The 12,993-nt window shown below is 42.0% G+C and overlaps 1 protein-coding gene across 4 annotated transcripts in view; it reads right to left on the bottom strand.

The window, feature by feature from the left end:
• Positions 1 to 11,087, bottom strand: part of fcho1 (FCH and mu domain containing endocytic adaptor 1) — a 62,909-nt gene extending 51,822 nt beyond the window's left edge. For 2 of the 4 annotated variants that reach the window (XM_080291699.1, XM_080291702.1), the window contains exon 1: positions 10,975 to 11,086. The gene's annotated coding sequence lies outside the window, so the exon portion shown is untranslated. Of the gene's footprint in view, positions 1 to 7,425; positions 7,448 to 10,974 lie in introns of those variants that run through there. The other 2 variants (XM_080291701.1, XM_080291700.1) reach the window with 2 other exon arrangements.
• Between the last annotated feature and the right edge of the window lie 1,906 nt (positions 11,088 to 12,993).

Below are 12,993 nucleotides of genomic sequence, written 5' to 3'. Positions count from 1 at the left end.
CATAAAATAAAGATGCCCTGCTAACCTCGGAGGAGGCGCATTTGTCACAAGCTCTGGGAGCAAAGCAGGTGTTAAAAAACGAGGCAAAGGAACAGAGGAAAGGACGAAAAAGGACACGTAGGCAAAGTGTGACTAAAAGATAAAACAAACGAGCCACAGCACAGAGTCGGATCGGTGAACAAACCTTCGAACAGCTGAAGGACGGGAAGGAAGCAATCAGTAAAGGTGTCAAAATGATGCTTTTCATCATCTATTAATACCAAACGAGTTGTACAATCAGAAACCATTATAATCTCTGAATACTGACGAGACTTAATAACACCGGCTTTTAAACTGGACGAAATGGGAATGACAGGAAAATGTTGTCTCGAAAATAATCACCAGAATTATTTCTAATGAACAAATGTGTGAATTCATTTGCCAGAAACAGCAGTCAGACTTACTGCTATTACCCAAGTGCAGATGTGAGACGCAGTGTGAGAGAGGACATGGGCAGGCGGACCGAACTGATGAAGCGACCGGCGTCGGCTGCACTGCGGAGCAGCTCCGCTGTCCTTCGCTATCAGTTTTAAACCTGATTTGGTGAAGTGTGGAGGAGAGCTCATTTTGTGTCACCGCCACCAACAGACTCCAGCACTGCTCTGCCACATCTGCCAATGGGATGACTCACTACTGAGGACAGTAATTTAGAGCGAGACATCAGTGTGGATGTTTCCTTCCATCATATCAAACCTGTGGGCACTGACCTGTAAAATCGAGTTTCATTACAAAATATTCAGACTTTGGATTGTTTTTTTCCCCACTTACTTTCTTCATCATTGCTAACAGAATGACACGTGGAATGGGACTACATGTTATATAAGCACCGAAGAAACAACTCATTAACTAATCAGCTAATACCAAAAATTATTTCCTCGCGTAGTCTACCACCTTTAGGGCCATGTGAGCTGTAGCCTAAGCAGAGAAACGCAGACTTTAGCAGCTCTACTCTGTGAGGCTGACATATAAATTGACCACTTTGCTTTTATACTCAGCTACCTCTTCAGCACAGTCCGTCACTGCTGAATCACACCAAACCATCTATGATCCATCACCCACAAACAAGAACCCGAGATACCGAAACTTTTGCCGCCTTTCTGCCGCTGAGAACCACGGTTTCAGACTTGGAGCTTCTAAATTTCATCACCAACACCTCACACTTGGCTGCAAACTGCCCCAGTGCTAGCTGGAGGTCTCTGTCTGATAAATCATCAGCAAAATGTAGAGAGGTCATCCCAAGGCCACCGAAGCAGAAACCCTCTGCTTACTGGCTGTGCCTCGAAATTCTGTCCACCAAATCTTCGAGTGGACAAAGAGTTGGCCCGGTCTCGCACAACCACGTGAAAAGTGCATTATCCCCCCCGGATTGAAGGGATCTCTTCTCCAGCACCCTGGCAAAGACCTTAAAGGGAGGCTGAGGAATGTGAGCACACGCTCAGATCCTCCTTTTGTTGTTACAATGTTACAGAGGAGTGTCAACCAGGACAGAGGCAGAACAATTACTGATCAAAGGAACTTTTCACATTTCTAATGGACGCACAGCTACAGAGGGACATTTTTAATTTAACATGAGCACTTTGACTTTTCAACACTAAAAACGGTCGAAATTGTCTGGTGCATTTGCTTTTGTAGGTTGAGTTTCAGCTTAAAACAAATTGCTCTGAGAAATAATAATTAATTTGGGAAGTTTTCAACAATAGTACTACTACTTTTACAGACAAGAACATTTATCACAGCAGAGACACTGATACACTTCTCTTGATTGATGGACAGTGGGGGGGGGGGCTCTGTGAGAGGAGCGGTTCCTGTTTTAAAACTGCAATGAGACAGAAGAGACCCAGAAAGCTGCTCCGATACTCAGCTATACAGATGCATTCACTCTTTGATTAGCAGTTTAACAGTTTTCAGCTGTGCTGACCTGATAAAAAAAGGCTGTTTCCAATGATCAGTTATGATATAAACACGATAAACTTGGATTATGTTAAAGAGTCTCTGTAAACAAGAGTTTCATTCATAACATTTCTGGTTAGTTTTACTGTAGCATGCTGCAGTACTGCTGGGCCTGTTGATGCTGCAAACCATGACATTCAATGCTTTTATAAGGCGTTGTATGAACGCAAGTACGCAACACATATCACATTATAACACGATGACGTTATAAGATGCCTCATTCAGCTTTTGTCGATATAAACGAGACGATGTTGTGAAATTAAAATGGCATAATGCAAAAAAAACAACATGTCGCTAAAAGCTTTCTGACAGAACAACTTTGCTTCTCACTTCTCTTCTTCTGTCCTACAGCAGCTCTGATGTGGAGGTTTTCCTTGGTGAATTATCACGCAGACTGAGTGCTCACACCCAAAATGGTAGGGAGCTGTCGCAACGTCACTGTTTGCATGGATGATGGGCCCAGAAAATGTACCAGTGCCAAGTTTGTAGCTCAAATCCTGATTGTGTCGGAGGAGATTGTGGACAAAGAAACAAACAGAGAGAGATTTCCTGTTTTACAGTAAGGATAACAAGAATAATGAGATGACTAAATGACCACAAACCTTTGCACGATACAGTCTATGACAACAATATATTTACGAGGGCGAACCCAAAAGTAAGGTCTCCTATTTTTTCCTGAAATAAAACAACTGTTTATTTTCTATCATATTTGCATCATTTTAAAGGTTGAAGAATTATTTATTTTCGGTCGATCATTTTTGTAAACGCTGTGACAGTTTTAGGATGCCGCTATGACACCAGGCTGTAAACTCTCTACAACACTTGCAAAGTTTTTTACATCCATGCATAGCTGTCCGTATACTTCCATTAACTGTCAATGAATTTCAACCGCTTCATCACCTTTTGGTTCAAAAATCAAAATAACTGCGCGATGTTCCATTTTCAAGATTGAGCATCCCAGCGAAGCCGCGCATGCTTGTTTGGGAGGAAGGACCAATCACAACAGTGGGGCCAACAGCCGTACGAACAGTTTCTCTACGTCTTTGGAGACCTGACTTTGGGACTCTCCTCGTACTTCTGAGAAACTTAAACCAAAAAAATATTTCACGTCTACTTGAAAAAACAAAACGAACTTTTCGTAAGTTCATCGTTGGACCGACTGCTTTAACTTTATGAGTCTAATAATAAACATTCAAGCAAATGACGTGCTCGGATGCTGGGCCGCCTTCAGGACTATTAGGATTTGTTGCAAATGGAAAATGTATGGGCATTAGTATTTCAGCATGCCGGCTTAATCTCTGGCAATTTGCAATGAGCGTTTTCATGTCTTGCTGATATCCTTTAAACAAACTCATTAAAGTGACTGATCACAAAAACAAAACAAAAACAGACAGCCGGGCTGCTTCTTGAGGCTGAAAGATTGGATCAATTGTCCACATGAGACCGTGATCTTACAGACGTACAAAATCCTCTTGGTGATTCATTGCTGGTCTATTATAAGAAAACATGATTGCTACAATTATAGACAACTACCTCAGCACCCACAAATTGCTGCCCACCAAACAAATGAGTCAACAAAAGTGTGCTAAAGCAGAGCCTGAACCCAACAATCAGATCGCTGTCACTACCGTGACAGAATTACACCCTGTGTTTAATGACGAAGCCACACTGTGCACAGCTATTCTCTTACAGTGACAAACGCGCTGCCTGCTGAACGTAAGCACAGGCAACGACCGAGAGCAGAAGAGAGAAGCGGAGAGACGGCAAACACAATAAACAGGAGGAAAGCAGCGAAAGAAAAAGCAGAGTGATAAACACAACCCGGGCTGTCAGCTCCCCATTGTCCCGGCCTGAATGCGCTTTTGTTACTGCAGCACACAGCTCCAGTCGAGTCCAGTCTATGACAACGTGCCAGGCGAGCATCACTTCTAAGCTTGGCACGACCAGCTGCATAAGGCCAGAGCCGCTCATCGAGCGCTATGCACGGCTAGAGAAGATGGCGTTTTTATTTTTGTTATATTCACATTAGGGGTGGGGGGAAAAATCGATACTGTGTAGTATGGTGATATTTTGTTTGCTAATAATGTATCGATACAGGGACAGCAGAAATCGATATTTTGTTACAAAAAGGTTTTTGTGCTCTGACTTCAGAGCATGTTGATCCTTTTTCTGAGCAAGAATCCTGACACTGTCCAAATGTGTTTAACCTTTTTTTGGCAGCAATAAACATGACAGTTTACTTATTTTAATTTAAGACGTGTTTTATTTTAATTACGTTTAAAACTTTTTTATTTAATGTAAAATTATATTTTGTTTTAATTTACTTTCAAATTCTTCAGTTGCTGAAGGGGCTGCATAGTTTTCATATTGCATAGTTCAGAATAGCTGTAATTGTACCAGATGGTTGCATTCAGTTAAGTTGGACTAGACTGTAATACAAACCGTTCAGTTTGTCAACAATAAAACTGACTGAACTGAGAGAAAGACTGAGTGTGAGACTTTGATATTAGATAAATGAATATTGATAAAGTTTACCTTTATGTACAGAATCTGAATATCGCAAAATATTTTTAAAAATTGCAATAATATCGTATCGTGTGTTAAGTATTGTGATAATATCGTATCGTGGGATGTATGGTGATTCCCACCTCTAATTCACATACGGCGTTCAGGAAGTGCTCTTTAAAAGGACAGCAGTGGAGGTGACAAGACGACTCTTTGAAGGGTAAATTAGTCAGAATTGAGTCATTTTTGCTTCTTTATGGCCTAAGGTTGCAACGAAAAACAAAGAAAAGCAGCAAATCTTTACATGTAAGAGTATATCTTAACTTAAAAAAGCTTTGTCTATCAAAAAAAAGAAAAATGTATATAAAACCAGTACTACTGCTGCTGGGAAAGCATCTAGAAACACTTTGGGGACATTTATCAAAAGAAATGCGAGTCCTCTACTACAGCGGTCCCCAACCCCCGGGCCGTGGACCGGTGTTGGGCCGCGAGAGTTGAGGCTCGGGTGTGAAATTTATGGTTTTCAGGGTTTTTTAACGTTAACTCCGTTTCCCTGGGTCTTTTGCCGCATTGTAGTTGCGCGTCTTATTTTGAAAGAAATATTTACCCGTTACCATAGCGACCAGAGAGCATTAAGGGGCAGAGAGGAGGACGTTACTGTCAGTGTTGTTGGCACATTTCAGGTGGACGCTGCTAATAAAGTTACACAATTGCAAAGTGAATTCGCCTTTATTGTTATATTTACAAAATACCACGGTTTTTGTCGTGGTCATTTTATGTTGTTGTATTTATCCGCGACACCTTAAAGGCCGGTCCGTGGAAATATTATCTGACATTAAACCGGCGCAAAAAAGGCTGGGGACCGCTGGTCTACTATGTACCCGGTATCACACTCGCAAAGCACGTGAGACTTGGTAAGATTAGGTGACATGGTGTAATATTCCTTTATATTGCAAACTGTACCAGTTAAAGCGCACATATTACAGGTGTGGTACTACGCTCAGTCATCTGAGACCAGTCCGGGGTGTCGGGTGATCTTTAAAGAATAGTCAAACAGTCCCGGTGAAAACCAGTTATTTTGTCTTGGATTACCACTCCTTAAATTGTTTGTTTTGTTTGATCAGCAGCTAAAAACATATTTACAGTATCAGGTACAGGAAAGAGTAAATTCCTCCTCCTGCAACCAACAACTTTTAGTTGTACTGCTCGACACGTTTCTTCATTAACGGAAAAATGAAACATTTTAAACCACCACCACACATAAAACAGCCCAATAAATACACTTGTATTACTCTAAACTACATGAAAAGACAACCTGTCACTGACTCAGAGTTTCCCTTCTGGTGGCTGATTTTAGTTTTAATCTGAAGTAATTAAAATAATCTTAAATTGAAGTCACTCTCCGTGTTCCTGTCATTTATTTTAATTCAACGCTTCTTCTCGCTCTGCTGAGCGCTCAGAAACAGACCCGGGCGAGAGCCGAAGGCGCGAGCTCAGTCCTCCATCCTGCCTCGGGACCCTCCCATCTGCTACAAGAGGAGCTTGGCTGGACTCGCTCGTGACCTCAGGCACAGGTCGTGGTTTTAGATACATTTTTTATTTTATTTTAATCTTGCTTTCATTCAAATTTCTTACATGTAACTCCAACTGCTTTAAAAGTATACAATATTTTACATAAAATATTTTACTGTAAAATAAAGAGCAGCTCAGAACTGAAAGTGTTCTCTTTATTACAAAAGAGCTTCACTCGACTGTTTCCTGTCTCAAGGTCTTGCCCTGCTTGGCAAAGACAAGGGAAGGCCTTGCGGTGCTCCAGCCTACATATGAAAACACACATGTATAATTGATCGTGTGGCTCTGTGTGCACATGAGCATTTTTGAAAGGTCGAGCCGAAGGACTGTTCAAACAGGTTAAAGCATCAGTTCAGTGCAGGCATCTGGTGCTTCCAAATTAAAATGCAGAACAGGGAGCTCTTTTTATTTGTCCTCTTCTGCCTGCAGGAGGAAATACCAGGTTGTAACGGAGTGTATGTGCTTCAGTAATTGGCTGTGTGCAGCAGGTGAGAGAAAGTGCGAGTCAGCAATGTTTGAGGGAGTCATGAGAGGTTCGGGTACTTTTTCACTGCCTGTATTATCTTCTCAGGTGGCCGGCTTACTCACTCGCTGTGGCTGCATAGATAACGACCAGTAACTACTACATATCTCACCTGGAATGATCCCTAGGTGCCCATGCTTTTGGTCTCCCACAACAATTTTACTGCGTTTGCTGTGCTGTTACACTGCAAAATACACAGAGACACTGGGAATCCTACAAACGAGGCTCATCTCATGCACCACCTTCCTCAGATAACATTAGCGGAGCAAACATTCACTAAATCGGCTCAAACAAAAAAACGTACAACACACTTATCTGGAAAAAGCGACCTTCTAATTCAGAGTAAACTAACGGCTCAGTCACGCGAGTGCAAGTGGGAGAGCAGCCTCCCTCCACCTACACAAAATAAATAGATACATAAATAAAATAGAAATGATATCTGCCTGATTTCTTCACATTCTCCAACCAACTGCAACCTGTGGTGACCTCGTGTTTGTCCCAAGCTTGAGGGTGCTGCACACTTATGGCCCCTTTTGATTAAGTCAGTTCGATTCCATCTTATTTACATGGTGGCAAATCAGAACAACAGTTGCCTCAAGGCACTTTATAGTGTAAGGTGAAGATCAACCCCCCTTGGGGAAAAAATATGGCAAAACTGGGAAGGAAAAACTGCCTTTCAACAGGAAGAAACCTCTGGCAGAACCAGGCTGGTGAGAGACGGGACAGAAATAAATAAATAAAAAGGCAATTACGAGGGGATTGCACGAATAATGGTGTCTGACTTGGACCGAATGCAATCAGTCTCAGAGACAGAGCTGAAGATTTTCAACACTTACTGTCTAAATTGTAAGATGCATAGATTGTCAACATGTTGCCATCAGTCTATAGCAGGGGTAGGCAACTCCAGGCCTCGAGTGCTGGTGTCCTGGAGGTTTTAGATGAGTCCATGATCCATCACAGCTGATTTAAAGGGCTAAATGACTCCTCAGCATTTCTTGAAGTTCTCCAGAGGCCTGGTAATGAACTAATCATTTGATTCAGGTGTGTTAACCCAGGGTGCGATCTGAAACCTGCAGGACACCGGCACTCGAGGCCTGGAGTTGCCTCCCCCCGGTCTATAGGAATCACCTCAAGCTAGCTGATGTTACTCTGCTTATATTCCCATAGAACAGGAAGGTTAATCATCATATTGGAAAATGTTAAAAATCCCAATAATATCATATTGTGTGGTGTCTGGTTATTCCACCTCTTGTAAATACAGAAATCACATGTTAGCCAACAGCTCTCCAAACGGTCCTGTAATGATCAGTCCTGGAGCACCACTATGTGAATACATCAGGGCATTTTTATATCCAGCGGTCAGTATTAAGTGCTTCGCTTAGCAGCAGTACGTAATATTTAGACAAAACAAACAACAACAAAAATAAATAAACAAATAAAATAACTGTGAAAGGACTAAATGTAGCAACACAGCTGGTAAGTTGGCAATGACGAGAAGAACTCGCGTTGCCAACTTATTCACTGTTCAGTGACATCAGTGAAGGAGACGGAGCCAGGCAGACCAGCAGAGACGGTTCGTGTGAATCCCAGACTTAAAATCACGAAAAGTCAAATATTTTATACGTGGAAAACACAACAGTGGCAGAACTGTGTCACCGTACAATATTTATCCATCTTGCACAGCACCTGTCCAGCACTCAGACAGACTTTCTGTCTTCAGCTGCTCCAGAGATACTGCAAAGCCTTACCAGGCACGTAATAACATCTGTAGGTTTGTGTGCGTCTTGAAAGATGCAGTGTTTCCTCACGCACGTGTGCATGCACGCACACACATGCACACGCACGCACACACACACACACACACACACACACACACACACACACACACACACACACACACACAGGCTTTTACGCTGAGTAACTTCGACTCATTGAAACACTTTTGTCCATCTGTCTCTGATTAACAGAATCCAAGGCTATGTGAAACTATGAATTTTCAAGCGTGACCTTCACCTTGATCCATTAGGTGATGACTGTGTGCAGGGCTCAGTAAAAATCACACAATACTCAAGGATGAGTAACAATTCTGGTTAAAATTGGAAAAATGACACCTAAAACGACAAGTATGACCTTGACCTTCAACACAGAGTGAAGACTCCGTGGGAAGAGCAGAGATTCTTTGCAACCGCCGTGATATAAGCCTTCGTCACATAATCAGCTAAACATCAGCATCTTCACAAGCAACTACTCAACGAATGCCAACGTAGCTGATTTAAGACTCAATCTATGATGATGCCAGCAGTTTGACCGAACACAGTGCGCATGAATCTAGATATCATACCGACCTTAAGACTCCCAGAAAGAAACACACCGTCAATAACCAAAATAAACCCACAACATCAAACGGCCTAATAAAAATGACAAACTTAGACCGCATCGTCATTTATGTTGAAACCAGTATACGCGTCCTTCTACATCGAGATCAAACTTTTGGTCCATGTGCAATCAGATTTTTAGGCAGAGATCGGTGCGGGGGTGTGAAAACACGCAGCTTAGTGAGCGAATGAACAGCGAGCAATCAAACGCAATCCGTTCTAATGACGTCTGTAAACAAAAGAATCGAGAAAAGAAATCCATTCCTCCCGACGCTGCTGCATTATACTTTATTTAATGATAGTAAAACACCTCCTTTCAGTATTTTCTCTGCATCCCACTCACCCTGACTCAGAGTCAGGAGGAAACAGAACCTTCTCCTTGTAGTCAAGGCACAAGGGAGAGTGTTGTTTACCTCTCATATCAAAAGATCCCAGCAGCCTTCAACTCTCAACTCCTGCCACTTGGTTTCAAAGACACACAGAGAAAGACAGCTGTGCTACAGTCTGAGGTTGCAAACACTGCGGCTCACGCTATACATGCTTGCAAACTAACATAAAGTCATGGCGAGAATGTCTATCAGTCAAACGGGGATTTCCACACAATGGTTTCTTTGGTGCAACCAGACAGTGGTTGATTTGCACCTCAAAAGTGATGCAACAGAATTAAATGAGCCTTTACTTGCACCTGAAGGTGTTTCACATGATGCATTTCCAGAATCAAGCAAAGTGGATTCAAGGTTAGGCTAACACCACTCGAGCTCCCTTTATTTGACAGCAGTCAACAGAGTGACAGAGAGGACGTGGAGCGAGGGGGTGGACCTGATTTACATGTGGGTTTGCTTGTTTACCGACAATCAGGACACTATGAAACTGCCAATATGTATTTTTCTTGAGTTGAGACTGAGACTCACGACAAGCTCCAAACATTACACTCATTGTGAAACTCTGGGCCAACACAAACATTTAACATGATAAAGTAGTCATTTGGCCACCGGCTGATGCTGATTTTTGTCGGTCCAATATTTTTGTTATTTATCTCCCCATCTGTCCAGGAGAACTGCCAAGTGCTCTTGCTATCATATTTGCAGATAACCAATATGAGTATCAGCTGATTTCCATGTTCTGTTGATATCTTGCTGCATCTCTCAGTTTAGTGTCTTTGAAGCTACAAAACAGACATGCAAACTGAAATGTACCTCACAGCCCAGAGAATATGTCCATATTGCTTAGAAGTATTAGACGAATTCCCTCATATGTCTTTAAGTTGGGTGTCACTCGGTGAAGCCTGACACACTTCTAAGAACTGACAGAGGATATCTAGGACAAAACATCTGCAGTCAAGTCAGTGAAGCCCCACAGCGGGTGCGTGATCTGTGATGTCCAGCAGTTAAACCCAGGACTGGTTCTGATCCACCTCGCTGGTCACGCACATGCAGCTGATATTAGCAGCTGCTTTCAGGTTATCACAGACAGACCTGTACGAGCATACAGTATTTTAAACTCTTAAACGCCAGTACCAATACCGGCCTATAAGTCAAAGGTTTCCATGATTGCATAAACTTGTCTAGTAACAATCATCACAACGACAGACAACCTGCTTCAGCATGCAGGAAACCCCATCGAGCAGTTCAACTCCCAATAACAACCCTGTGGCAATAAATTCACTCAAATGACTGCAAAGTAGCATCACAGAGCAGAAACAGCCTCTCAGTGCGAGACAGGATATTAAACACATTTATGTTAGCAGGACCAAAAACAAAGTGTTTCTGCGGAAACATTAAGATAAAGCTCAGCTTCTGGCCATAGCTTACATTCTATACCCACGTACTTGTCTCACCCAAGTTTCTCCTTCAGCGTTAGCTGGATTTCCCTCGCTTCATATGTCAAACAAGCGTGTCTACTACTGCCCGATATTTTCAATAGCGGTGCAGTAGCGCAGTCTTTCTAGGCTATTTCTGCCTGCAGAGAATGTCACAAAGGAAGGCAGGAGGAAAAGGAAGAACGTATCACCTGCACGGAGTTTTCAGACACAGCTTATCGTACATTTTCCATCCCCGGGCTTTCAGCGGGCTCGACTCTTCAGCGGACCCTGAGCGGTTTGACGTTAGTAGTAGAAATTCACCAGGCAGTTTCCAGTGTGAGCGCAAACTCCCTCCCAGCTCAGCGCTGATTGGCTACTCCTCCCTTCAATCAGAGAGGAACGCGGAGTAGGCATAGCAACCACAAGAAGGCGGGTTTAATAGTGTATACCGGCAGCCCATTGGATCACTTCTCCACAAAATCGAGAATATACAATTTAATAGGAACCTGAACCCTTTATGCGTTTGTACAACAAATTCAACAACAGCTCGTCAAAGTTCAGCCAACGAACAACTGAAGCATTTAAACGCTGATCATTTCTGTCTTTGTTCTTCATTCTCCATCAGCGTCGCCTTTGAAACTTTTGAATGGGAAACGGTAAATATTACCACTCAGACACTTTTCTGTTTCCACAACAGATGTTGCAGCTGTTCATTTAAACTTAAATGAGCTGTGGGCCCCTGCCGGCACTGTCTTCTCATTGGAGGGCCACTTTGGTGTTCAAGTAGTGCAAAGAAACAAACAAACAAGAAAAAACCCACAAATATTTCTGAAAATGTGGTGTTTTGGTTGTTTTTTTACATTTCAAATATTGTATAACAGGACAAAACTGCAAACATTTTACACACACCAGTACCTCATGCCCAATGAATAAAGCCAAATGCCAATATAGTGAAGTGGAACTTTTCTCGGGAAAAGCATGTTTGGGATGTGTCCACTTAGAAATTAATAATAATAATAATTGTAAAACAGAAATATCCTCTGGGTTTAATTCTTTCACCATGGCTCCTTTATTGAGATCAAACCAACATTTTAATTCATAAATCCACTGGGAGGTAACCTCCAAATTAACTTCCACGTATTCTCATTGAACATCTAAAGAACTTTCAAGTTAACTGCAATGTTATTTTCCCAAACTGGTTAAACAAATGAGAATTTTCCTAAGAGGTAGGCCTTAACCACGTCTATTTCTGTTGTTTTTGAAGTACCATATTCACTTGCTACCTGACTTTGGGAGAGACTACCCTCAGCAGTGCAGTGGGAAAGAATCAGGTGGAAAAATAGAGACTACTTTAATCAACCAGAGACATCAGGTACATCCGGGCATGTGCCCAGAATACCCACTGGATAATCTGGCCCAGGATACAAGAGTGAGTGTCTGCAGCTGTCTGTATAACATGGTGGCGGCTCTGCCGTGGTTTGGGGCTGCATTTCAGCCAGTGGTACTGGAGCGCTTGCATTAAAGCATTAAAACTGATGTAATTATGAATGCTGAAGAGTATTCTAAGATTCTGTTGCACCATCTGGAAAACATCTGATTGCCAACAGCTTAATTTTTCAGCATGACAATGACCCAAATACACTGCCAATGCAGTTATGCAGTCATAGATTGGCCTCCCCAGATCCCAGAGCTCAACATTATTGAATCAATGTGGATCATCTTGATCAGAGAACAGAACAAAAGTCAGACAACATCCAAAGAAGAGCTTTGAATGTCCTTCAAGAAGCCTGGAAAACTGTTCCTGAACACTACTTATACCAAACACTGACTCATACAGCCTTACTCTACTTCCATGGACGTATGCATATATTTCCACTATATTTCAAATCAATGCATCTATTTTGATTTTCATGGAAATGTAAAGAAATCAGGACTGGCTCAGGGCTTCAATCATTTATCATCTCATGTCACCATCAGAGTAAATCTTAGCTGTAGCACAGTTAATGATGTCTGTGATTTAAAAGAGAATATATTTTTTTTGTAATAAGAATTCTCTGCTCTAACTTTAACAAGTGTTTAAAAAAGCAGTGATTTACAGGTTTACTAGCCAGTAGATCATGAAATAAAGAATTAACCTTGAAAGATTAATTTTAAGACATTTCCAGCCTGAATGCATGAATGAGTGCAGCAACCAAAATATTTTTTCAGCGGGGCAGGTGGCAGAAATA

This window comes from Astatotilapia calliptera, chromosome 17 (assembly GCF_964374335.1).
Source record: "Astatotilapia calliptera chromosome 17, fAstCal68.1, whole genome shotgun sequence".
NCBI classification, from domain to species: Eukaryota; Metazoa; Chordata; class Actinopteri; order Cichliformes; family Cichlidae; genus Astatotilapia; species Astatotilapia calliptera.
Note: the sequence above shows the minus strand (reverse complement) of the source record. Positions and strands in the feature narration are given on the sequence as shown.